General features: G+C 42.6%; 1 protein-coding gene across 1 annotated transcript in view; it reads left to right on the top strand.

Annotated features, from left to right (window-relative positions):
* Positions 1–25,501, top strand: part of LOC140198157 (RNA-binding protein 4B-like) — an 82,762-nt gene extending 57,261 nt beyond the window's left edge. Inside the window, exons 4-5 of the transcript XR_011886114.1 lie at positions 24,325–24,410; positions 24,530–25,501. The gene's annotated coding sequence lies outside the window, so the exon portion shown is untranslated. The remainder of the gene's footprint in view (positions 1–24,324; positions 24,411–24,529) is intronic.
* Positions 25,502–26,235: the final 734 nt, after the last annotated feature.

The raw sequence follows: 26,235 nt of genomic DNA, 5'->3' as shown, positions 1-26,235 counted from the left end.
TTTTGATTTTTCCCCATTTATGTCCTAATGGCAGAGACATATTTTGTTAATAATGCTAAGTGGTTCGTTGATGTCTTACTGTATTAATGGTGCTTAATAAATAAGTGTTGCAGTGTTTGTATTGAAAATTTCCTTCAGTTTCCTTTACACGTAGTGTGTGTTAGTGGATCCATTTGCTCGTTCATTTATTTCGCTGTCTCACTTGCAGACTAAGAAGGACTTCAAATGAAGAGGTCTAAAAATGCATGACATATGGTGAATGGATGATGAGCTGCAAGCAAAAACATTCCAGTGGTCTTTGACAGTTTGCAGTTCAAGTTTGTTGTCATTCATCCTTACACATGTATACAGCTAAATGAAACACAGTTCCACAGAAACCGAGGTGCAAAACGCTAGATATATCACATACAGTATATAAAATGTTAACATAATATTAACAGATAAATTCTGTAGATGGAATGAGGGATTTCAGTTGTATGGTTAGATTGGACCAAAGGAGCTTATTTAGAGATGCAGTGCAGAACAAACACTTCCCGCCCAGTGAGGCGCACCACAGGGCATCTCACCTATTGAACCCTGTCACAGGACAATTTAGTGTCTTTAACCCAATAACCTGGAGAAAACCTATACGCTCAAAGGAGCTTAAGAAGGAAATTAGGAGAACCAGAAGGGGCCATGCGAAGGCCTTGGTGGGTGGGATTAAGGAAAACCCCAAGGCATTCCACAAGTATGTGAAGAGCAAGAGGATAAGACATGAAAGAATAGGACCTATGAAGTGTGACAGTGGGAAAGTGTGAATGGAACCGGAGGAAATAGCAGAGGTACTTAATACTTTACTTCAGTATTCATTGTGGAAAAGGATCTTGGTCATTGCAGTGACGACGATGTGCTGGAGCTTTTGGAAAGCATCAAGTTGGATCAGTTGCCGGGACCGGATGAGATGTACCCCAGTCTACTGTGGGAGGCGAGGGAGGAGATTTCTGAGCCTCTGGCGATGCTCTTTGCATCATCAATGGGGACAGGAGAGGTTCTGGAGGATTGGAGGGTTGTGGATGTTGTTCCCTTATTCAAGAAAGGGAGTAGAGATAGCCCAGGAAATTATAGACCAATGAGTCTTACTTCAGTGGTTGGTAAGTTGATGGAGAAGATCATGAGAGGCAGGATTTATGAACATTTGGAGAGGTATGATTAGGAATAGTCAGCATAGCTTTGTCAAGGGCAGGTTGTGCCTTACGAGCCTGATTGAATTTTTTGAGGATGTGACTAAACACGTTGATGAAGGAAGAGGAGTAGATGTAGTGTATATGGCTTTCAGCAAGGCATTTGGTAAGGTACCCCATGAAAGGCTTATTGAGAAAGTAAGGAGGCAGGGGATCCAAGGGGACATTGCTTTGTGGATCCAGAATTGTCTTGGTTGTAGACGGGTCGTGTTCTGCATGGATGCCGGTGAGCAATGGTGTGCGTCGGATCTGTTCTGGGACTCCTACTCTCTGCAATTTTTATAATTGACCTGGATGAGGAAGTAGAGGGATGGGTTAGTAAGTTTGCTGATGACACAAAGGTTGGGGGTGTTGTAGATAGTGTGGAGGGCTGTCAGAGGTTACAGCGGGACATTGATTGGATGCAAAACTGGGCTGAGAAGTGGCAGATGGAGTTCAACCCAGATAAGTGTGAAGTGGTTCACTTTGGTGGGTCAAATATGATGGCAGAATATAGTATTAATGGTAAGACTCTTGGCAGCGTGGATCAGAGGGATCTTGGGGTCAGAGTCCTTAGGACGCTCAAAGCAGCTGTGCAGGTTGACTGGTTAAGAAGGCATATGGTATATTGGTCTTCATCAATTGTGGAATTGAATTTAGGAGCTGAGTGGTAATGTTGTAGCTATATACCCCACTTGGAGTACTGTGCTCAGTTCTGGTTGCCTCACTACAGGAAGGATGTGGAAACCATAGAAAGGGTACAGAGGAGATTTACAAGGATGTTGCCTGGGTTGGGGAGCATGCCTTATGAAAACAGGTTGAGTGAACTCATCCTTTTCTTGGAGTGACAGAGGATGAAAGGTGACCTAATAGAGGTGTATAAGATGATGAGAGGCATTGATCATGTGGGTAGTCAGCGGCTTGTTCCCAGGGCTGAAATGGTTGCCACAAGAGGGCACAGGTTTAAGGTGCTTGGGAGTAGGTACAGGGGTAAGTTTTTTATGCAGAGAGTGGTGAGTGCGTGAAATGAGCTGCTGGCAATGGTGGTGGAGGTGGATACGATAGGGTCTTTTAAGAGACTCCTGGATAGGTACATGGAGCTTAGAAAAATAGAGGGCTCTGGGTAACCCTAGGTAATTTCCAAGGTAGGGATATGTTCAGCACAACTTTGTGGGCTGAAGGGCCTGTATTGTGCTCTAGGTTTTCTATGTTTCCAAAGGAAGGACATACAAACTTCAAGAGGCTGCTGGAATTGAACTCCGACATGCTGAGTTGCAGGACAAGGGACAGACAAGAACAGGCTTTAGTAACAATAGACAGGAGGATGGTTAAATAACAAGGCAACCTAACTCTCAACAGAAAAATATAATATGGGTATTAAGGCCCCTTAAACCTATATTAATTACAGGGGATGTTAATATTTCCAGGATTATAAAATACCCTAATCATCTTCAACTGGAGCCAAATTCATTCATGCCACTACTATCCTGGAAAAGCTAGAGCCAAAACCAGAAACTAAAAATGGTATTCTCTCCTTTGGAATAAACAACAGATCACACAGACCGAAGACTGAGATTAAACAGCTTCAGAAACTCTTAAAAATGGCAAGCATTAAATTTCCCCATGCCAGAATTAAATTTCAGCCATGCACTGTCAGAGACAGAACAACCAATTCTGAGGCAACTAAATGATTTCATTCAAACTAAGAATTATATCCCAGCAATCCCTGCCAGGCAGTTTAGAGTAGATACAGACCAGATCCATTGGATGGGGAACACGGCCCTAACCGTAGTCAATAGCTGGACGCAGTAGCAGTATTTAAACTGGGGTGGCGACAAAGCCGATAGAGGCAGGGTCTACTACTGGGAGAAATCATTGTAAACCTCCCGTGCAGTTATTCCCACAGAAACCCAGGAAGAAAGATCTGAAGAGGGGCCTCACTATTGTACTGACTGCAAAACCCCATAAGGAACAGATTGGGAGGAACACGGCTAAATTCTATAGGAAAGTGGTACTCATGATTATTTTTGACCACATGCAGCTGTGGCGGCGAGGTCGTTAGGTGTACTTAAGGCACAGCTTGATATGTTGTTGACGGGACATGGCATCAAGGGTTACAGGGAGAAGGCTGGAGGATGAAAAAAAGGATCAGCCATTATTGAATAGCGGAGCAGACTTGATAGGCCAGGTGGCTTAACTGCTCCAATGTCTTATGGTCTAAAATTGATTTCCTACACTAAGTTATTTAAACTAGCATGGGAAAATGGCAGCCAGAAACTTGCCACCAAAGTATCTTTCAGAACCACAGCCACCCACCCCTTCCTGCATGCAAGTAGCCACCATCCCAAACACACTCTTGGAGGCAATGTCAGGGATAGCTGACCCAGTTTTACTGCATTTGCACCAGGGCTGAGGACTTTCACCAGACCACCACTATGCTCTTCACTGCACTTAGGCACAGGTGCTTCGGGAGATGAAAACTTGGTCACATCAAATCCGAATTTTTGAAAGGTATCTCAAATCCCATACCATAGAACAATACAGCACGGAGACTACCACTGATAGGATACAGTGGGATGGCAATGAATATCCACAGGACGAACAAAAATAACTTCAGAGAACTCAAAGCAAAAGTGGGCACTCTGGGCCAATGTACAATAGTGTCAGCTTTCAAGAGGAGTCTTGATTGTCAGCAATTTCTCCTTCGGCTCCTCCCTTCAAACCCAAGTTGTAGCCATGGGCACTCGCATGCCTGCCTTTTTGTCAGCTACGTGGAACAGTTCATGCCCCAAGCCTACACCAGCATCACTCCCCAACTATTCCTACGCTACACTGGTGACTGTCATGGGAGATTTAACATGCAGATTGATTGAGAAAGTCAGGTTGGGAATGGATTTCAAGAGAGTGAGTGTTGAATGCCTAAGAGATGGCTTTTTAGAGCAGTTTGCCCTTGAGCCTACTAAGGGATCAGCTATACTGGATTGGGTGTTGGGTAATGAATTGAAGGCGATTAGGGAGCTTCAGGCAAAAGAACCCTTAGGAACCAGTGATCATAATATAATTAAGTTCAACTTGAAATTTGATAAGGAGAAAGTAAAGGCAGATGTAGCAGTATTTCATTGGAGTAAGGGAAATTACAGTGGTATGAGGAGTTAGCCAAAGTAAATTGGAAGGAGCTGCTGGCAGGGATGATAGCAGAGCAGCAATGGCGTGCATTTCTGGGAAAAATGAGGAAGGCGTTGGACATGTATTCCAAAAATGAAGAAATACTCAAGTGGTTAAATAGTACAACCATGACTGACAAGGGAAGTCAAAGCTATTGTAAAAGCACAAGAAAGGGCATACAACAAAGCAAAAATTAGTGGGAAGATGGAAGATTGGGAAGTTTTTAAAAACGTACAGAGAGTAACTAAAAAAAATTAGAATGGAAAAGATGAAATATGGAAGCAAGCTAGCAAATAATATCAAAGTGGATAGTAAAAGCTTTTTCAAGTATGTTATAAATAAAAGAGAAATGAGAGTGGATATAGGACTGCCAGAAAATGAGGCAGGAGAAATAATAACAGGGACAAGGATATGTCTGATGAACTAATAAGTGTTTTGCATCAGTCTTCACTGTGGAAGACACTAGCAATACGCCTGATGGTGTAGTGTGTGAAGGAAGAGAAGTAGGTGCAGATACTATTACGAGAGAAGGTGCTCAAAAAGTTGAAAGATCTAAAGGTACATAAGTCACCCGGACCAGACGATCCGCACCCTAAGGTTCTGAAAGATGTAGCACTAGAGATTGTGGTGCATTAGAAATGATCTTTCAAACATCATTGGACTCTAGCATGGTGCCAGAGGACTGGAAAATTGCAAATATCACTCTACTCTTTGAGAAAGGAGGAAGGCAGCAGAAAGGAAGTTGTAGACCAGCTAGCCTGACTTCAGTGGTTGGGAAGATGTTAGAGTCAGTTGTTAAGAATGAGGTGACACAGGACAAGGTAGTGCAAAGTCAGCATGATTTTCTTCAGGGAAAATCCTGCCTAACTAACTTGTTGGAATTCTTTGAGAAGTAGGATAGATAAAGGGGATGCAGTGAATGTTGGATCTCAGACGGGGAATCTCATTGAAACCTTTTGAATGTTGAAAAGCCTGGACAGAGTAGATGTGGAAAGGATGGTGAGAGAGTCTAGGACAAGAGGGCACAGTCTCAGGATAGAGGGGCTCCCTTTCAAGACAAAGATGTGGAGCAATTTCTTTAGACAAAGGGTGGTGAATTTGTCGTCACATGCATGTATGGGGTTGAGGAGGAGAAGGAAAAAGGATCAGCCCTGATTGAACGGCAGAGCAGACTGGATGGGCCAGATGGCCCAATTCTGCACCTATGTCTTATGCACTGCATTGGTGCTGCTTTCTGCACTCAAGCTGAGCTTAACAATTTCACCAACTTACACCCGTTCTCAAATTTATGGTCCACTTCTGACACCTCTGTCACCTTTCTCGATCTCTGCTTCCATCTCTGGAGACAGTCTATATACTGGTATTCTTTATAAACCCACTGACTGCCGCAGCTATCTTGACTATACCACTTCCTCCCCTGTCATTTGTAAAAATGCCATTCCCTTTTTTCATTTCCTCTGTCTCTGCAATGTATGCTCTCAAGATGAGTCTTTTCATTCCACAACATCTGAGATAACTGAGAACAACAGCATTAACCAGTGATCAATCCGGACATCGGAAGATTGAGAGGAGGGGATTTCAAGCAGGTCTACTGTCTGAGTTGAAAAAGGCAGCAGCAAGCAGGTTGCGGCAGCATAATAGAGCATTGATCCGTGAGCAATCTGAGTTTGTGATTGATTAAGAAGAGCAAATTAAAGGAAGGCAGGGCTAAGCATAGCAGCTATTGTCTGGACACAGTCAGAGTGGTGATCTTGAGGTTTTAGCTCTTCGAGGTTTCAGCAAAGAGAGGCTTCATTGAGAGAAAGCAAAAGAAAAGGAAAGCTCTCAGTGATCTGTTTTTTAAAATTCCGTTTATATCTGTTCAGATAGGACAGTAGAGATACCAGGCCGGATAGTGGAATGCTCTTGCGGGATGTGGAAAGGCAGAGAGACATCTGGAGTCCCTGATGACTACAATGGCCAGCCAACTCGGCCTCCCATTCCTATTCTGATGTGTCAGTCCATGTCCTCCATGATGAGGCCACACTCAGGTTGGAGGAGCAGCACTTTATATTCCATATGGGTAGTCTCCAACCTGATGGCATGATCATCAATTTCTCAAACTTCCAGTAATTGCCTCCCGTCCCCTTCTTCACCATCCCCCATTCTTGTTTCCCTCACACCGTCTTACCTGCCCATCACCTCCTTCTGGTACTTCTTCCCTTCCTCTTTCTATTATGGTCTTCTGTCTTCTCCTATCAGATACCCCACTTCTCCAGCCCTTTATCTCTTTCACCCATCAACATCCGAGCTCTTTATTTCACATCCTCTCCCTCTCCCAATTTCACTTATCACCTACCACCTTGCAATTCTTCCTCCCCTCTCTTCCCCTTTCATTTCCAGTCCTGATGAAGGGTCTTGGCCCAAAACATCAACTGATTACTCTTTTCCGTAGATGCTGCCTGGCTGCTGAGTTCCTCTACGGTGTTGTGTGTGTTGCCTTGGATCTCCAGCATCTGCAGATTTTCTTGTGTTTGTCATTTTCCTTAGTACCTTTAGTCTACCAATCTCAGCACTCTGCAATTGATCTAACCTCGGTCACTATTTTATGGAGGGCAGTTTTACTTTTTGTATCGTCTCTTGCACAAACATGATTTCTCTCTAATCTTAGGTCACATCTCTAAGCAGCAGAAAAAGCTTCTGTTTTAAAATCTTAACAGCCTCAATCAATCATTAACCTAAGTCAGGGTTCCCCAACATTTTGCGCACCGCGGACTGGTTTAATATTGACGATATTTTTGTGGACCGGCCCGGGTGGGGGGGGGGGGGGGGGGGTGTTCAAGATCAACAGTGCATGACAGGGAATGAGGAAAGTTGCAGCTGACTCGTATCGTTTCATGTCGCCAAATCATATCGTTTCCGTGCGGTCCAGTGTTTGGGCACCACTGACCTAAGTTGCTTTTTTTGTTTTCCTTAACTGTGGATTTTCCCCACGCACATGCATTAATCTTCTGTGCAGCAGTGATTATGAAATTAATTTTTAAGACCATGAGACACGGGAGCAGAATTAGGCCATTTGGCCCATTATGTCTGCTCCGCCATTTTATCATGGCTGATCCATGTGTAGCCCTCTTACTGTAAGCTCATACTGTATTGGCTATTACTGTGAATAAAAGCTAACAGCAACATAACTTGACAATGCATGGGAATAACAATGAAAGGGCCATTTCCATTACATAAATAAACAGGTCTAGCATAAATATGATTTGGGTAAGTGCAAACATAAAAGTTTGAATGTCCTTTTAAGGGAGAGTAGGACTATTTCATATATGAATACTGACACACCCATGCAAATTTACCATTCACTAGAAAACAATTTAACTGACACCAGTAGAAACTTAGGTTGAAATTGTACGGACAAAATATTTTAAAACTCTAATGAACAAAATAAAGAAAATGACCCATTACATACATATTAGTCTACAATGTATACATGTCTTGGTTCTCATTGTTGCATAATCAATCCAGTTTCCATCACTTTGTGTGCTCATGGTACTGAAATGGTTTTGCCTGTAAACCATTTTATCCACGCCACATCCAAGGAAATGCCGTTGAACTTTCTGCAATTCAAGTACTAACTAGCTAACTAAAAGTTTACCTGCACATTTTCCATGAGACCATTGTCTGTATGAGGATTTTCTGACAGTGGTATCTGTCCTTCCAAATGGGTTCTGTGAGCATTTCACAATGTTCTTCTCGGATGTACGTTGTCCATTTTCATTCTCCTCCTTCTATCCTGCGCTGTCTGTAGAAAATGGCCGTCCCACTTCCATTTCCACGCTCTCTCTAGAAAGTTCCCAAGACAAATCCAATTGGCTAATTCAGCAAGCCTAACTCATCAATCAACTGAAGTTTTATTTTAAACAGTAAAATTGAAATATTTGATTATATAAAGTAATTAACGGAACACTTACTGCATTTTGAGAAAATCTGCTGAAAATAAAATACCCAACAGCATAAGCATAGCCTTAAACCAGGGTATTACATATGAAATCCCTATTCATAATGTTAACATTTAGGAGAACCAGAAAGAATTTTTTGAATGTCGCTGTCTCGAAATATCATCACAGCTCTCCAGACATGGTCAAGCTGATGTTTAGCAAAGCCCTTCATATTCTAACACACAAAATGGTGCATGAACTCCGCAGATCAATCAGCATCTATAGACAATTTTGAGACATGCAGGTACTGAATCACACTGTCACAGTTGGATTGCACATACCTGTTTGTCTTTTTGCTGTATACTATTACCCAACTTAAACATTGTGATCATTCCAGCATCTTTCTGTTCAGTGAGTCAAGAGTATTTTTGAATACAGTTGCAGTTATTTTGTCATCGTCATCATCATCAACATCATCATCATCATCAGGTGCCGTGCCCAGTTTGAGCTTTACTGCCATGGCCCACACACTCCTGTTTCAGGTCAAGTGGATCAGTTCATTGGTATTCATTTCCAGTTCTCCAGCTGCTGTCTCCATCATCATTTGCCTTTGTCTTCCTCTTGCTTTCTTCCCTTCAATCTTTCCCATAATTACTGTGCATTCTGACTCCTCTTTCCTAATCACATGTCCAATGAAGTTACGTTGTCTTTTCATGATTTCATACATTATTTCTCTTTTTGTGTTTGCTCTGTCCGTGACATCCTGGTTAGATATTCGTTTCGTCCATGATATTATTGGCATCCTCCTCAAAAACCACATCTCTGCTGCTACAATTCATTTCCTCATGTTACTAGATAATCGGTAGATATTATGTTACTAGTTGTTATGTAGGGAATCTAATTACGAGCTTCGCATGACTCAATAAGGCTGAAGCCATAGAACTCCAATGACCACATTCAAACATGTCTTCAGGAGCTATCAGTGTGGAGTTTGTCATTTTTCCCTGTGACTGCTGCAGTTTCCTCCCACATCTAAAAGACATGTCTGTCACGTAACTAGTGAATGTAAGTGATCAACCATTGATTTCATTCAAAACAGATAGATTTCTGGATATTAGAGAAATTCAAGGGGTTTAGGGATAGAGCAGGAAAATAATGTTGAGAAGAATGAAAGGAAGAGCAAACAGAATATGGTAATGCTAATGACACTGAAATCCCCTGCATTGCATAGCTGAGGCTCTCACCAAAATTCCCATTGGGCTTTTTTTTTGTGATTCTTTATGCAGGTATGTATTGGCACATTTTACCTTCCTCAATCCTGATTTCCCTCAACAGACTTAATTTGCAGCCTGAAGTGGAACCACAATGAGGTCAGAGGCAGAAACACCCCACTGCATTGAAAAACCCCTCTCTTGACATTTGGGGGTTGGCCTATTGTGGGAAACAGCTACTGCGAAAGTTTCATGAACAACCAGCTCCTATATGGCTCACTGTATTTATAACTTCTGTCCCAATTAGGAATACTACTTCTCAGACAGGACCTTCTGTCATTTGAATTCAGCCACAATTGTACTACTTTCCTGAAAGTGCTTTCCCATTTTTGGCCTAATGAGCAAACAGAATGTGACATTGGCCTTGATGTAGAACACAAAATTTGTGCAGAAGTGTGTTGTGTAATGCTAATAATTAGCAGATGTATTGTACAATTGGTTCTTGGCTGCTGGGTTTACAGTCATTGGTATTCTGCAGATTGTTTTTTTTAATCCAGACTCGTGCTTAGGTCTGTTAGACTACCTGTGTTAAGGGGACTAGAAGAGAAATGCTGATACTGTGTGGGACCACCTATTTTCAAATGAAACGAATAGGGTCAGAGAAGTTGCATATGGGGCTAAATCCAAGCAAGTCTGAGGCACTGATCTTTTGGTGGTCAAATGTAAAGCATAAGTGTGCTGTTAATGGGATCTTGGGGTCCAATGAAAGGACCAAAATATGGGATCTTGGGGTCCAGGTCCATAGTTCATTGGAAGTGGCTGCACAAAGGGATAGGTTGGTGAAGAAGGCATATGGCAAGCTTGCCTTCATTGGCAGGGATGCTGAGTATAAGAGTAAAGAAGTCATTCCGTATCGTACCTACACAAAATTTTAGTTAGAGTGCACTTGGAGCATTGCATGTACTTCTGGTTGACTGATATAAGAAGGATGTGGAGGGAGTGCAGAAATGGTTTGCCATCAAGCTGTCTAAATTAAAGGGCATGAGCTGTAATGAAAAGTTGGGCACACTTAGATAGTTCTCCCTAGAGTGTTGTAGGCTGGCGGGGGAGAAGGGGTTGCTTAGAATTTGAGAGATAGTGACGGTATTCCCCAAGTTAGAAATTTCAACTATAAAAGGACATGCTTTTAAGGTTAGTGAGGGTAATTTTTCCCCCAGAGTCTAGGTTCCTGGAATTGGCTATTAGAGGTTAGCAGTGGAAGCAGCAGTTTGGTGGATTTTGGAAAAGCACATGAATAGGAAAGAAATGGAGAAATATGGATGCTATGCAGGAGGAGGACATTTATTATCATAATGCCTTGGTTGAGAATTTTACTGCTATGCTGTAGGTTTCTTATTTTAGCAGTTCCGTAAAGGCAGTGTATTTTGCTTTTAGCATGTTTTGGTTTTTGGCTAAAGATAACGGGCTGTGACATTCAACTTAGGCCTGCTGGGTCAACCAACCAGGATGGTGGAATCAAGAGAAGATTCTAGGGAAAGCTGGATGGAGAAAGACTTGTGGTGGACACTGGTGGAGTTTGTGGTCTTTTTGGCGGGAGCTGCGGAGAGGACAAAGAGGAAGTTGGCTGAGGATGCTGTGGGAAGGAGCATCCCTGTTGCACAAAGTGCCTTGTACAGATGAATGGCTCCAAGGAGGAAGGGCCAATACTCCCGAGAGAGAGCCAGTTTGTTCAAGATGGATTTCGAGCGAAGTTTGGAATGTGGTGTCTGCTTTCATGCAGACCATTGGGCTTATGCAACTTCAACATGAGCTCCAATGATTTAGACTAGTTTTAATTGTAATGGGCCCCTCTTATTTTTTTCTCCTACTAACTTTGATAAAGCTGAAATTTGTAAATATATATTTTTTTATAATTATTCTTATAATTATTCTTTATAATTTTATGCAGTGTACGATTTGTTTTTTCTTGCTGACCGACAATTGTGTGTAGGCAGTATTTATGCAGCATTCGCTCAAATCAAGGTTTCTTTAGTCAGAGCATCATGATGTTCCTGTTTGGTTGAACCCCAAATCATACTGACCTTAGATGTCTATTGTTTATGAAAGGTGGCCTTCTCACCACTGAGTCCCATGGCTGTTTAGCGGGACTGGCAGGGCCAAGTTTCCACATGAACCCAGTGAGGGGGCTGCATTATAAATTGGCATTGATGCGCTAAATGCCCTATCCAGTACAGCCTGATTTCTGAAATAAGATTTTATCAAAAGCTGAAACTTCTAGCAGGGTCAGTGTGGAGCTGTGCTGTTGTAAGAAGTTGCTCATCTAAGTTAATTGGACCTCCTTGTGCAGTGAAATCATTGAATATCCCATCAACCCTACTCACCCTCCATTCTTCTCGCTGTTCAAAAGGGGCAACGGTCAAAGTCAGTGCCCACTTCCCTTTGCGAAGTGATGTCAATTATAACTGATCAACTTTACCTGCAGCCTGTGTGGCTCCTGAAGTTACTGTATGCTACGTGGAAAGGGTCATGACTGGGGCTGTACAGACTTTTTCTGTAACTGGCAAGAAGTACTTGACAGCCTTTCACTGCTCAGGGATAGAATCATTTATGTGCGGGACAAAATGGTGGATTCCTGCCTAGCCAGCTTGGATCAAGGTCAATTGGACTAGGCAGAATAATAGTACAGTACGTAGGCCTAAGGGCCTGTTTCTGGAGGCATTTCTCAGGGTGGAGGAGCAACACCTCATATTCCGTCTAGGCAGCCTCTAACCTGATGACATGAGTATCAATTTTATCTTCCAGTAATTTTTTCTCCCCCCCTTTTCTATTCTCCACTCTAGCCTCTTACCTGTTCGCTTTACCTGCCTATCACCTCCCCCTCATGACCCTCCTTCCTTTTTTCCTGTGATTCACTCGCCTTTCCTATCAGATTCCTTCTTTCCACCCACATGGCTACCGATCATCTTCTAGCTAGGCATACTTCTCCTCACCCCCATCTTTTCATTCTAGCACCTTCCCCCTTACTTTCCAGTCCTGAAGGAGGGGGCCGCTCTGAAACGTCGACTGTTATTAATTTTCATAGATGCCAGCTGACTTGCTGAGTTCCTCCAGCATTCGTGTGTGTTGACCTGTTTCTGTGCTGTAGTTCTCTATGAATATCAGGGAAAACCTCCAACAGGATATTGTACATGCATATTACGCATGTGTCCTCCAAGATCGGTTTTCGGGAGGTATATTGGATCCAGCTGTTCGACACTGCTCATTTCAAATCAATTAGTGGAAGATGGATAGCTTTCCCGTCACAAGTCTTTAGTCAGCCAGAGCTGTCTACTCTCCCCTCTCTTTTTTGCTCGTTGCTTAGAACGCTGCTGAATCCTTCAGGAACGATGAGAGCATAAGAGAGGCAATGTTTCCAGGCAGTAAAGGCACCAGGTCAAGTTTCCTTGTACATGGACAATGCTGCCATCTTCCGCTCGTATCGATGGTCATTCTGAGCTTACATTGGGGGTTAGAGTCAATCACATAAGGAGCAAGGCTATTCCTTTCTGGTAACTGGCCTGACTGTTCCAATGTTCCCTCCACTGTCAGATAATGGAGACAAAATGTTACCCAATGTTGCCTACATGAATATCTTTGTGTGTGGGGCTGCATCAGGCTATATGTGGAACCAAAGTACATGGTTATCCAGGTGCTCAGCTTCTACCTGGACCTGGTTATAGAGTTTAAGCACTATAACACTGAAATGGCCCATCTAATTCATGCAGGACTGTTACTGTGCCTAGTCCCATTGACCACACCTGGACCATGCCTCTCCTATCCATGTACTTAGAAAAGAGTTTACAATTAATGAATTGGCAAAGGAAGCATCTGGTCGCATTGTTGTGCAACATCCCGCTCAGCTGGATACTGCTTCACTGCCTGGCCTTCATGAAATGCAGTGTTAGCTTTCATTTCAAGAGGACTAGAATATTAAAGCAAGCATGTAATGTTGAGGCTTCATAAGGCACTGCTGAGGCCTCACTTGGAGTATTGTGAGCAGTTTAGGGCCTCTTATCTAAGAAAGGATGTGCTGACTTTGGAGAGGGACCGAAATAAGTTCACGAAAATGATTCTGGAATTGAAAGGCTTATCAAATGTGGAATGACTCTGAGCCTGTACTCACTGGAATTTGGAAGAATGGGGTAAGATCTCATTGAAACCTATCAAATGTTGAAAAGGCCTCGATAGAGTGGACATGGAGTGGATATTTCCTATGGTGAGAGAGTCTAAGACCAAAGGACACTGCCTCAGAATGGAAGGACGGCCATTTAGAACAGAGATTAGGAATTTCTTTAGCCAGCAAGTGGTGATTCTGTGGAATTCATTGCCACAGGCAGCTGTGGAAGCCAAATCATTGGGTATATTTAAGGCAGACATTCATAGACTCTTAGTCAGGGCTGAAGGGATGTGGGAAGAAGGTGGGAGATTGTGGCTGAGGAGGGAATGTCAGCCATGATGAAATGGCAGAGCAGACTTGATGAGCCAAATATCCTAATTCTGCTACTATATCTTATGGTCTCATGGAAAACTTCTTCCAAGGAAACACCTTTGCCACAAGTCAGTCAGGCAATGGTCAGCAGGGACGCTTCTTTGGACTCTGCAGGACAGGACTCCAGGGAGTCTGAGGTGTGGTTCATCAAGCAAGCTATCCAAATCATCTAGCAGGATGCCTCATGGCCAGTACTCATCAACAAGCACCAGACTTTGCTTGGTGGACAGAGGGGGGGCCCCTCGCAGTCAGATCCTTCCTGTACAGATGATGATATTGTTCCAATGCATGCTGCCCTCAGGATGGCTGTGGCAGAGAAGAGACGGTCTCCCATTTCTTTGCAGACAGTGGATTTATCATGTGGGTGTGGAGAATGATGCAAGAATCCTTGTCTTGGTTCCTCCCAAGCAGTTGTGTAACAGAGGTCTCTGATCCATGGGCTGCTCCCAGGACACACCAGCAGATGGAAATCAAGAAGCTCATCAACTCAAAAGTTCTGCCCAAAAGTTGTTAGTGTTCCAGCACAGTGAGATGTTCCTAAAGGAATGCTGCAGAATGCATCCTCCAGGATGAAGGAGTATGTGCTGAAGGATGCATTGAAACATGATGCAGACAATGCTAAGGCTCAGTGGGAAGGACCATAGTATGGGGCCCTTACACTACTGTACATTGAGGGGCTGAGTCCACGTGAGCAAGCCCCGTGAAACTTTGAAATGGTGTATCACTCCAGAGGGCCACATGAGCAGCAATGGTTTTATGTTGTAAAAAACTAAGGTAATACTATTGAATGTATTGACCATGAATGTAAACAGTTTTGAGATGTTAATTTAAAAAATACAAGTGCAAATGAATAAAAGTTTATTTTTGAAATATAAAATAAATACCATGCACAAATGTCTTGTGCATGAGGACAAAGGCTCAATTTCCCTGCCCTGAACTCCCACTGCAAATAATGTCATTTTGGTGCATATTGCAAGCATAGTTGAATTTCTATCCATAGGAATGATATTATTTGCTATACATAGAGTTCACTTGTAATTAAGGCACAAAGGTCTTCTGTGACATGAAGTTTAAACATTTATTCAAATCAGTTACTTGCTCCAAATGCTGGTATACTGGTGCATGGTAGGATGCATCTCTCAGTGGCACTAGATAAAATATAAATGAAACTATAATAATATAACTCGGCACCATGTTTTATATTTTGCTGGCATTTTCTGAATTTGACCATAGTCATATCTTAAAATATTTTTAACCCACTCACAGAATAATGTGCAATGTGTTTCCAGTGTTCCTTTAGTCCCCAAAAGACTTGCTTCATGGCATAAGACATGGCAGCCGAATCAACTCATCGAATATGCTCTGGCATTTGATCATAGCTGCTTTATTTTCCTCTCAACGTATTTCTCCCGCCTTCTCCGTGTAACCTTACATGCCCTGACTTATCAAGAATCTATCAGCCTCTTTTCTTAAATACACCCAATAACTTGGCCTCCATAGCTGCCTTCGGCAATTAATTCCACAGATTCACCATTCTCTGGCTAAAGAAATTCCTCCTCATCTCTGTTCTAATTGAATGTCCCTCTATTCAGAGGCTCTGCCCACTGGTCCTAGACTCCCCCACTACAGAAAACATTCTGTCCACATTCACTCTAGGCCGTTCAACATTCAGAAAGGTTTCAATGAGACTCCCCCCACCCCTTCTAAATTCTAGCAAATACAGGCCCAGAGCCATCAAACTTTCCTCAAATAAGCCTTTCATTCATAGAATCATTTTGTCAACCTCCTTTGAACCCTGTCTAATGTTAGCACATCTCTTCTTAGATAAGGGGCTGAAAACTGCCCACTGTACTCCAAGTGAGTCCTCACTTATAAAGCCTCAGCATTGCATGTTTGTTTTTATATTCTAGTCCTGTTGAAATGAATGCTTGCATTGCATTTGCTTCATCACCACTGACTCAACCTGCAAGTTAACCTTCATGGAATCCTGCACTAGGATTCTGAAGCCCCTTTGCACCTCTGATTTTTTAATTCCCTGTTTAGAAAATAGTCTGTGCTTTTATTCCTTCTACCAAAGTGCATGACCATACATTTCCCAAAACTCTCTTCCATCAGCCACTTCTTTGCCCATTCTCTTAATCTGTAAGTCCTCCTGCAGCCTCTCTGCTTCCTCAACACTACCTCTACCTATCGCCATGTCATCTGTGGAAGAGCAATAGGCACTGGCAGCCGATCAGAAAACACTCCCTTTTGCCCCACTCTTCGCCTTCTGCCAATCAGCCAATGCTCTATCCATGATGGTCTCTTATCTTGCTAAGCAACCTTGTGTGCAGCAGCTTGTTAAAGCCCTTCTAAAAATCCAAGCACACAACATTCACCAATATGACTTTGTCCTGCCTGTTATTTCCTCAAGGAATTCTAACAGATTTGTCAGGCAAAATTTTCCTTTCAGGAAACCATGCAGACTTTGGCCTATTTTACATTGTGCCTCCAAGTACCCTGAAACTTCAATCCCTATCAATCAACTCCAACATCTTCCCACCCACTGAGGTCAGGCTAACTCTCCGATAATATCCTTTCTTCTGCCTCCCTCTCTTCTTGAATAGTGGAGTGGTATCTGTAATTTTCCAGCCTTCTGGAACCATGATAGAATCTAGAGATGCATGAAAGATCATTACTATTGCCTCCACAATATCTTCAGCTACCTCTTTCAGAACGCTTTATCTTCAGGCCTTTCAGATTCCTAAGCACCTTTTCCCTAGTAATAACAACTTTAATCACTTCTGCTCTCTGACATTCTTGAACATCCGGCATACTGCTAGTGTCTTCTACAAAGACAGTTGGTGCCAAGTACGAGGGGTGATTGATAAGTTCATGGCCTAAGGTAGAAGGAGTCAATTTTAGAAAACCTAGCACATTTATTTTTCAACATAGTCTCCTCCTACATTTGCACACTTAGTCCAGCGGTCATGGAGCATACAGATCCCTTCTTTGTAGAAGTCGGCATCCTGGACCTCCAGAAGTGGTCCACAGCAGGAGTGATTGATAAGTTTGTGGCCTAAGGTAGAAGGAGATGAGTTATTAACTTCAAACTTTCTGCGTTTTCACTCAAAGAGTAGAACTGCACGTGCATCTAACGAGAGCTGCATCTCCTTCTACCTTAGGCCACGAATTTATCAATCATCCCAGCTGTGGACCACCTGGAGGTCCAAGACGCTCTCGTTACATGCACATGCAGTTCAACTCTTTGAGTGATAATGCAGAAAGTTTGAAGTTAATAACTCATCTCCTTCTACATTAGGCCATGAACTTATCAATCACCCCTGCTGAGGACCACTTCTACAAAGAAGGGATCTGTATGCTCCACGACTGTTGGACTAAGTGTGTACATGTAGGAGGGGACTATGTTGAAAAATAAATGTGCTAGGTTTTCTAAAATTGACTCCGTCTAGCTTAGGCCACAAACTTATCAATCACCCCTCGTACTTATTCATCTGCCATTTCCTTGTCTGCAGCGTAATTTTCCACTGGTCCGATATCTACACTCGCCTCTCTTCCTCTCTATATATCTGAAAAAACTTTTGGTAGCCTATTATTGGCTAGTTTACCCTCATATTTCATCTTTTCTCTCCTTACGGCTTTTTTAGTTGCCTTCTGTAGGTTTTTAAAAGCTTACTAATCCTCTAATTTCCCACCAATTTTTGCTCTCTTATATTTTTTTGCTTTTATGTTGGCTTTGACTTCCCTTGTCAGCCACAGTTGTGTCATTCTGCCTTTGCAATACTACTTCTTTGGGATGTTATCTATTTTGCGGCTTACAAATTACTGATCTGTCGTAATCCCTACTACTGTCTCTTTCCAATCAACTTTGACTAGCTCCTCTCTCGTACCTCTGTAACTCCTTTTTCTCCACTGTAATTCTGATACATGTAACTTCAGCTTCTTCCTCTCAGAGTGCAGGGTGAATTCTATCATATTACGGCCACAGCCTCCTCAGGGTTCCTGATCTGTTAGCTCCCTGTTCAAATGGGCTCATCACACAACATCCAGTCCACAGTAGCCGATCCCCTAAGGGGCTCAACCAATCCAGGACATCTCTGGACCTTGCAACATGCCATACGGCTATCTCATCTGGCATGTCATTATGCATTCAAAGGTACTTAATGGAGACAATATAATTGATTCATCCAGAATTGGTGGGTAGTCAGCACTGAAAACTCCTTGCAGAGATTTAGAATTAGAATTTCTAATTTAGAATATCTTTATTGTCATTGTTGTGGAGCAATGAAACACAGTTTAGCAGCTCAACGTTTTGCAGCATGACAAAGAATATATACATAAAATAAACTCTAAGACCTCAGGAGTGCAGTCCAAAATTAATAATATATGGATGGGGTGGGGGGGTAGGACTATTGTACACCTGCCATTCCTGGAAGTGGGATGCATTTAGCTGCCGCCGTCTTAGGAGGGGGGCAGGAGAAGGGAAGGGGGTGTTATACATTTCAATGCTTGTGGGTAGAAGCTGTTAAGGAGTCTCTTTGTTTTCGTCCTTAATGCTCTGTACCTCTTCCCAGAAGGTAGAGGGGAAAACAGGTGATGTCCAGGATGAGTAGGATCCTTTGAAATACAAGTAGCCTTCTTTTGGAGTCTGCCCGTATAAATGACTCTGAGGGAGGGTTATGTTGTGCCAATAACCCGCTCTGCTACCCTCACCACCCGCTGCAAGTCCTTCCTGTTCTGTTCTGTGCAGCTGGCAAACCACACTGCACAGCAATACGTCAGGAGGCTCTCTATAGTTGTCTGATAGAAGTTGATCAGCAGGTGATGAGGGAGGAGAGCGTGCTTTAGCTTCCTTAGGAAGTAGAGCCTCTGTTGGGCCTTCCCCACCTGATAAAAGATATGGGCAGTCGAGGTGAGGTCAGCCGAGATGTGGATGCCGAGATGTGTCCATATTCATATTTTATACGTCCATACAAGTGTAGAAGAGGCCAGCTCTGATTCTGTGACATGCTTTACCTGTAGCTATTGCGGTACGGGATATGTTTTCACTTTGATGGTTTCTTGCTAGTTTATTTTTCTGACCTGGCAAGGAGTTTGCGAGTCCTATCATTCCGAAGGTAGGTTGTTAACACCAGTGAAGTCAGTATTTTAATCAGCATGAAACTGTCAGATCCTGTATTTGGAATTTTCTGCAGTTCATAACCATTCTCACCATGCCAAATTCCCTAGCAAGACCAACATCCCTTTCTTATTCCTAATTGTACAAACCAAGTGTCTTCCTGGTCACTTTGTGGAGTTTTGAATCAACCACAATTATATGGATCTGAATGCTGCTGTCACAGGATGGTTAGACTGAATGCAACAGTGAATTTCTTTTCCTTAAAAGGCTTTAGTAAAACAGTTGAGGTTTTTAATAGGCCACCCAATAGTTTCACTGACATTTTGGCTGACATTAGAGAAGTGCGAGATGTTGCATTTTGGAAAACAAAATCTAAGTAGGACTTTCACAGTGACCAGCAGAAACCAGCGAGACGTTCTAGAACAGAAGGATCTTGGAATGCATGTACATGTTTCACTGACGGGTAGACAGAATGCTGAAGAGGAGTTTAGGCATGCTGATCTTCAGGATATTAGGTTAGAAGTTGAAAGACCATGCTGTGGTTGTACAGGTTGCTGGTAAGACTGCAATTATATTGTGTTCAGCTTTGGTCACCCATCACCCAGACCTGCTTTCTTATTACTACCATCATGGAGGAGGTACGGGAGCCTGAAGATACATGGTCAACATGTTAGGAACAGCTTCTTCCTCTCCACCATCAGATTCCTGAACAGACGGTGAACAATTAATAAACAGTACCTCACCAATTTTGCTCTCTATTTGCATATATTTCTTTATGCAATATGTAGTTTTGTTTTACTGCTACAAAACAACAAACATCATACCTATATCAGTGATATTAAACCTAATTCTGATTCTGCTAATGGAGAGATGTTACTATGCTGTAAAGTGTAGAGAAATTATTTAGAAGAATGTTAATACTTGAGGGACTGGATTATAGGGTAAATTTGGACAGATTTTTTAAAAATTAGGATTTTATTTATAGAGCAGAAGAGACTGAGAGGTGATCGTTCCGAGGTGTTTAAAATCAAGTGGGGCCTTGATAGGTTGAATGCCCACAGTCTCTTTCCCAGAGCTGGGGAAATCAAGAAATAAAGGACATATGTTTAAGAGAAGAGAGGAAGGATTAAACAAAAACCTGATAGGCAAACTTTTATTCAAAGCATGCTTTGTATGTAAAATGAGCTGCCAGAGGAACTGGTTGAGGCAGGTACAATAATAACTTTTTGGACAGGTACATGGATTGGAGAAGTTTACAAGGTTATGCGGGAAACATTGGAAACTGAAACAACCTTGAATGGGGCATAAGACATAGCATCAGAATTTGGGTATAACCATAAGGAAGAGGAGCAGAATTAGGCCCATTGGGTTTACTCCACCGTTTCATTATGGCTCATATATTATCCCCTCTCCTGCCTTCTCCCCATAACCTTTGATGCCCTTACAAATCAAAACTTATTAATATAAGTATAGCTAATGACTAGGCCTCCATGGCCATCTGTGGCAATGAATTCCACCCTCTGACTAAAGAATTCCTCCCTCTGACTAAAGAAATTCCTCATCTCCATTCTAGGGGGAGGTTGTTGTATTCTGAGTCTATGCCCTCTGGTCCAAGACTCTCTCACTGTTGGAAATATCCTCTCCACGTCCACTCTATCTAGGCCTTTCAATATTTGTTAAGTTTCAGTCAGAAGCCCCCCTCATTCTTCTAAACTGTAGCGAGTACATCTCAAGTCCCAGAGCCATCTCAAATGCTCCTCATACATTAACCTCATTCCTGAGATCTTTCTCATGCATCTTGATTAGCGTTGACCATTCAAGCCAATGGGTCCTTGTCCTTGCTGTATGGCCCTCTGTTCTGCATTGTGCTCCCAGACTTGGTTATTAAAGTTAAGCACAACATTTTTTTCATCACGTTATGCTGAACTGGATAGTTCCTGTCTAGTCACAGCACTTCTATACTCAGTGTACTTATAAAGTGGCCACTGAGTGTACGTTTGTGGTCTTCTGCTGTTGTAGCCCATCCACTTCAAGGTTTGGCGTTTTGTGCATTCAGCAATGATCTTTTGCACACCACTGTTGTAGTGTGTGGTTATTGAGTCGCTGTGGCCTTCCTGTCAGCTCGATCTGGTCTGGCTATTCTTTGACCTCTCATTAACAAAGTGTTTTTGTTCACGAACTGCAATTCACTAGATGTTTTTTTTTTGTTTCTAACACCATTCTCTGTAAACTTTAAAAGAAAACCTCAGGAGATAGCAATTTCTGAGAAATTCAAACAATAACCTCCAATCATTCCATGGGCAGTCACGTAGCTCACATTCCTTCCGCATTCTGATGTTTAATTGAACAACAACTGAACATCTTGACCATGTCTGCTGCACTTATGCATTGAATTGCTGCCACATGATTGCCCGATTAGATATTTGCATTGACAAGCAGGCTTACCTAATGAGCGTATATGGCCATATTCCTTTGCATTATCATTACAAGCATTAATAGCTGGACTTGCATTTTAGCTAAGTAATGTTTGTATCCGTTCCAGCAAGGCACGGAATCTTAAATCATTGTCTTTTTTTAGTGATACCATGACTTCATTCCATTATGTAACTTTATACACAAGTAATAAGTGCAGAACACCAAATTTCTTGGTGCAGCTGCATCACTGCCTGGTTCAGAAATTGCACCATCTCGGATTGCAAGACCCTGCAGCGGATAGTGAGGTTAGCTGAGAAGATCGTCGGGGTCTCTCTTCCCACCATTAGAGACACTTACACCACACGCTGCATCCGTAAAGCAAACAGCATTATGAAGGACCCCACGCACCCCTCATACAAACTCTTCTCCCTCCTGCCACCTGGCAAAAGACACTGAAGCATTCAGGCTCTCACGACCAGACTATGTAACAGTTTCTTCCCCCAAGCCATCAGACTCCTGAATACCCAAAACCTGGACTGACACCAACCTACTGCCCTCTACTGTGCATATTGTCTTATCTATTATTTATTGTAATGCCTGCACTCTTTTGTGCACTTTATGCAGTCCTGGGCAGGTCTGTAGTCTAGTGTAGTTTTGTGTTGTTTTTTACGTAGTTCAGTGTAGTTTTTGTACGGTTTCATGTAGCACCATGGTCCTGAAAAACATTGTCTCGTTTTTACTGTGTACTGTACCAGCAGATATGGTTGAAATGACAATAAAAAGTGACTTGACTTGAGAAGGAATCCATGAATTGAACTGAATTGAATTTATTACTTACATCCTTCATGTACATGAAAATTAAAAGTCTTTACATTATCTGTCTAAATGTGCAATATACAATTATAGTAATTTATAATAAATATTATGTACAACAGGATAGTCAATATAACATAGAAATACAGTTGCGTCAGCATGAATTAAGCAGTCTGATGGCCTGGTGGAAAAAACTGGTCCTGGCTGCGGTACTGTTTCCTGGATGGTAGCAGCTGGAACAGTTTGTGGTTGGGGTGACTTAGGTCCCCAATGATCCTTCAGGCTCTTTTTACACACCTGTCTGTAAATGTCCTGAATAGTGGGAAGTTCACTTCTGGGCTGTCCACACCACTCTCTGCAGAGTCCTGTGATTGAGGGAAGTACCGTTCCCATACCAGTCAGTGATGCAGCCAGTCAGGATGCTCTCAATCGTGCCCCTGTAGAAAGTTCTTAGAGTTTGGGGGACCATACTAAACTTCTTCAACCATCTGAGGTGAAAGGTACGCTGTTGTGCCTTTTTCACCACACAGCTAGTATGTACAGACAACACGAGATCCTCGGTGATGTTTATGCCGAGGAACTTAAAGCTGTTCACCCTCTCAACCCCAGATCCATAGCCTGTCTCCATTCCTCCTGTAGTCCACAATCAGCTCCTTTGTTTTTGTGACATTGAGGGAGAGATTGTTTCCTTGACACCACTGTCAGGGTGATGACTTCCGTTCTGTAGGCTGCCTTATTATTATTTGAGGTCAGGCCAATCAGTATAGTGTAGACCAATCAATGTGGTCTGTCAAACCTGTTCGATCATTCAACAGGATCATTGCTGACCTGATTTTGGCAATTCCATTTCCAAGCCTACTCCCCACTTGCTTCAACTTCTCTGAAGCCAATATAAATGTGTACATTTCCGCAAGAAGTCAGCCCCTGCAGCTCTCGACTTTCTGAATTCCACAGAGCAACAAGACTCTGAACGCAGAAATCCTTCCCCAGCTCTACCTTAAATGGGCAAACTCTTATGATGGAACTATAACTTTCAGTTCAGAATCAGATTTATTATCACTGACCCATGATGGGAAAGTTGCTGTTTTGAGACAGCAGTACAGTCAGTGCATTGGTTTATGTATCAACAATCACAAGGGCAAAAACGTCTGTTCTCACATGATTGTGGCATCACACTGAGGTGTCACCAGGTAGCATTGAGATGTCCTTCAGATAATTTGCAATGCCACTATTTACCTCAACCTTGCTAATTCTGATGTGATCGTTGCCTGCAGATTTTTTCTAACCTTGATATATAAATTTTACAGTGGTTTATGCTTTTGGGAAATGTATAAATGCCTTTTGTCAGTGGGCAAGTTTATTTGAAGTCATTTTTCACAAATGCAGAAGGACAATTTGTGAAAGCAGAAATCTAGATGCCTTCATAACAATAAACATCAGTTTTATTGTTATGGAAAAAAAAACAGAACTGGGAATTCAAAACAAGAACAAAATCGTCAAAAGAGAAGTAATGAACTCTATTGATTTATTTTCTTTGAAAGAGCAGACTTTACCTAAATTAAGTGTGGAGATGGATAGAGATATTATCCGTCTTAGAATCAGAGGTTCATTGTCTGACACATTTTGTGGAAGTTGTTGTGTTGTGGCAGCAGGACAGTGAAAAAATAGCTTTATAATTAAAAACAAATGGTGCAAAAGAGGAATAGTGGGGTGGTGTTCATGAGTTCATGAAATGAGTCAAATCTGATTTCAGAAGGAAGAAACTGTTCCTAAAACATTGAGCATGTGCCTTCATGCTCTAGTACCACCTCCTAGAAGGTAGTAAGGAGAATAGGACATGTCTCATTTGCTGATTGACGTTAATGGAGGAAGCTCTATGATAGTAATCATTTTTTCTCTTATTGGCAGTACTTGATCTCGGCACTTTCTGAGCCTCTGATTGCTATTTTCACAGGCGTTAAACATCCTCAGCCATAAGGCTCTATAACGAGTCACCTATAGACAGGGAAGTGATGACCTCCTCCTGTAAGACTGTTTAAGGTAACTTATTTTTTGTTAGAGATTTTCCTTCCATCCCCTCATCCTTACCCTTCCCTCTCTGGAACTGACACAAAGCAGGATCTTCATCTGCAACATTAACTCTGTTTCCCTTCCCACAGATGCTGCTGTTGGAGCTGGAGGTTATCTGGTCCAGAAGGTTCTTTGGAAGTTAAGAACGAGCGCAATCTGATGGCTACAGCTGTTTTATTAGTAACCACTGGCTACTTCAAACCTCAAATCCACCTTAATGATTTTGAACACTTCTATCATGTCTCCTCTCATTCTACATCTACTTAGGCTAAAACATATTTAATTCTTTCGATCTTTCTTCATAGCTCATACCCTGCAGACCCTAGAATGAGTCTAGTCATCCTTCTATGAACTCTTTCCAGTGCCGTCACGTCCCTCACAAAACATAGAAAACATAGAAACATAGAAAAATAGGTGCAGGAGTAGGCCATTTGGCCCTTCGAGCCTGCACCGCCATTTATTATGATCATGGCTGATCATCCAACTCAGAACACCGCCCCAGCCTTCCCTCCATACCCCCTGACCCCCGTAGCCACAAGGGCCATGTCTAACTCCCTCTTAAATATAGCCAATGAACTGGCCTCAACTGTTTCCTGTGGCAGAGAATTCCACAGATTCACCACTCTTTGTGTGAAGAAGTTTTTCCTAATCTCGGTCCTAAAAGGCTTCCCCTCTATCCTCAAACTGTGACCCCTCGTTCTGGACTTCCCCAACATCGGGAACAATCTTCCTGCATCTAGCCTGTCCAATCCCTTTAGGATCTTATACGTTTCAATCAGATCCCCCCTCAATCTTCTAAATTCCAACAAGTACAAGTTCATCCAGTTCATCCAGTCTTTCTTCATATGAAAGTCCTGCCATCCCAGGAATCAATCTGGTGAACCTTCTCTGTACTCCCTCTATGGCAAGGATGTCTTTCCTCAGATTAGGGGACCAAAACTGCACACAATACTCCAGGTGTGGTCTCACCAAGGCCTTGTATAACTGCAGTAGTACCTCCCTGCTCCTGTACTCAAATCCTCTCGCTATAAATGCCAGCATACCATTCGCCTTTTTCACCGCCTGCTGTACCTGCATGCCCACTTTCAATGACTGGTGTATAATGACACCCAGGTCTCGTTGCACCTCCCCTTTTCCTAATCGGCCACCATTCAGATAATAATCTGTTTTCCTATTTTTGCCACCAAAGTGGATAACTTCACATTTATCCACATTAAATTGCATCTGCCATGAATTTGCCCACTCACCCAACCTATCCAAGTCACCCTGCATCCTCTCAGCATCCTCCTCACAGCTAACACTGCCACCCAGCTTCGTGTCATCCGCAAACTTGGAGATGCTGCATTTAATTCCCTCATCCAAGTCATTAATATATATTGTAAACAACTGGGGTCCCAGCACTGAGCCTTGCGGTACCCCACTAGTCACCGCCTGCCATTCTGAAAAGGTCCCGTTTATTCCCACTCTTTGCTTCCTGTCTGCTAACCAACTCTCCACCCACACCAATACTTTACCCCCAATACCGTGTGCTTTAAGTTTGCACACTAATCTCCTATGTGGGACCTTGTCAAAAGCCTTCTGAAAATCCAAATATACCACATCCACTGGTTCTCCCCCATCCACTCTAGTAGTTACATCCTCAAAAAATTCTATGAGATTCGTCAGACACGATTTTCCTTTCACAAATCCATGCTGACTTTGTCCGATCATTTCACCGCTTTCCAAATGTGCTGTTATCACATCCTTGATAACTGACTCCAGCAGTTTCCCCACCACCGACGTTAGGCTAACCGGT

This window comes from Mobula birostris, chromosome 5, assembly GCF_030028105.1.
Source record: "Mobula birostris isolate sMobBir1 chromosome 5, sMobBir1.hap1, whole genome shotgun sequence".
NCBI classification, from domain to species: Eukaryota; Metazoa; Chordata; class Chondrichthyes; order Myliobatiformes; family Myliobatidae; genus Mobula; species Mobula birostris.
The sequence above is the reverse complement of the archived record's forward strand: the minus strand, read 5'-3'. Positions and strand labels throughout refer to the sequence as shown.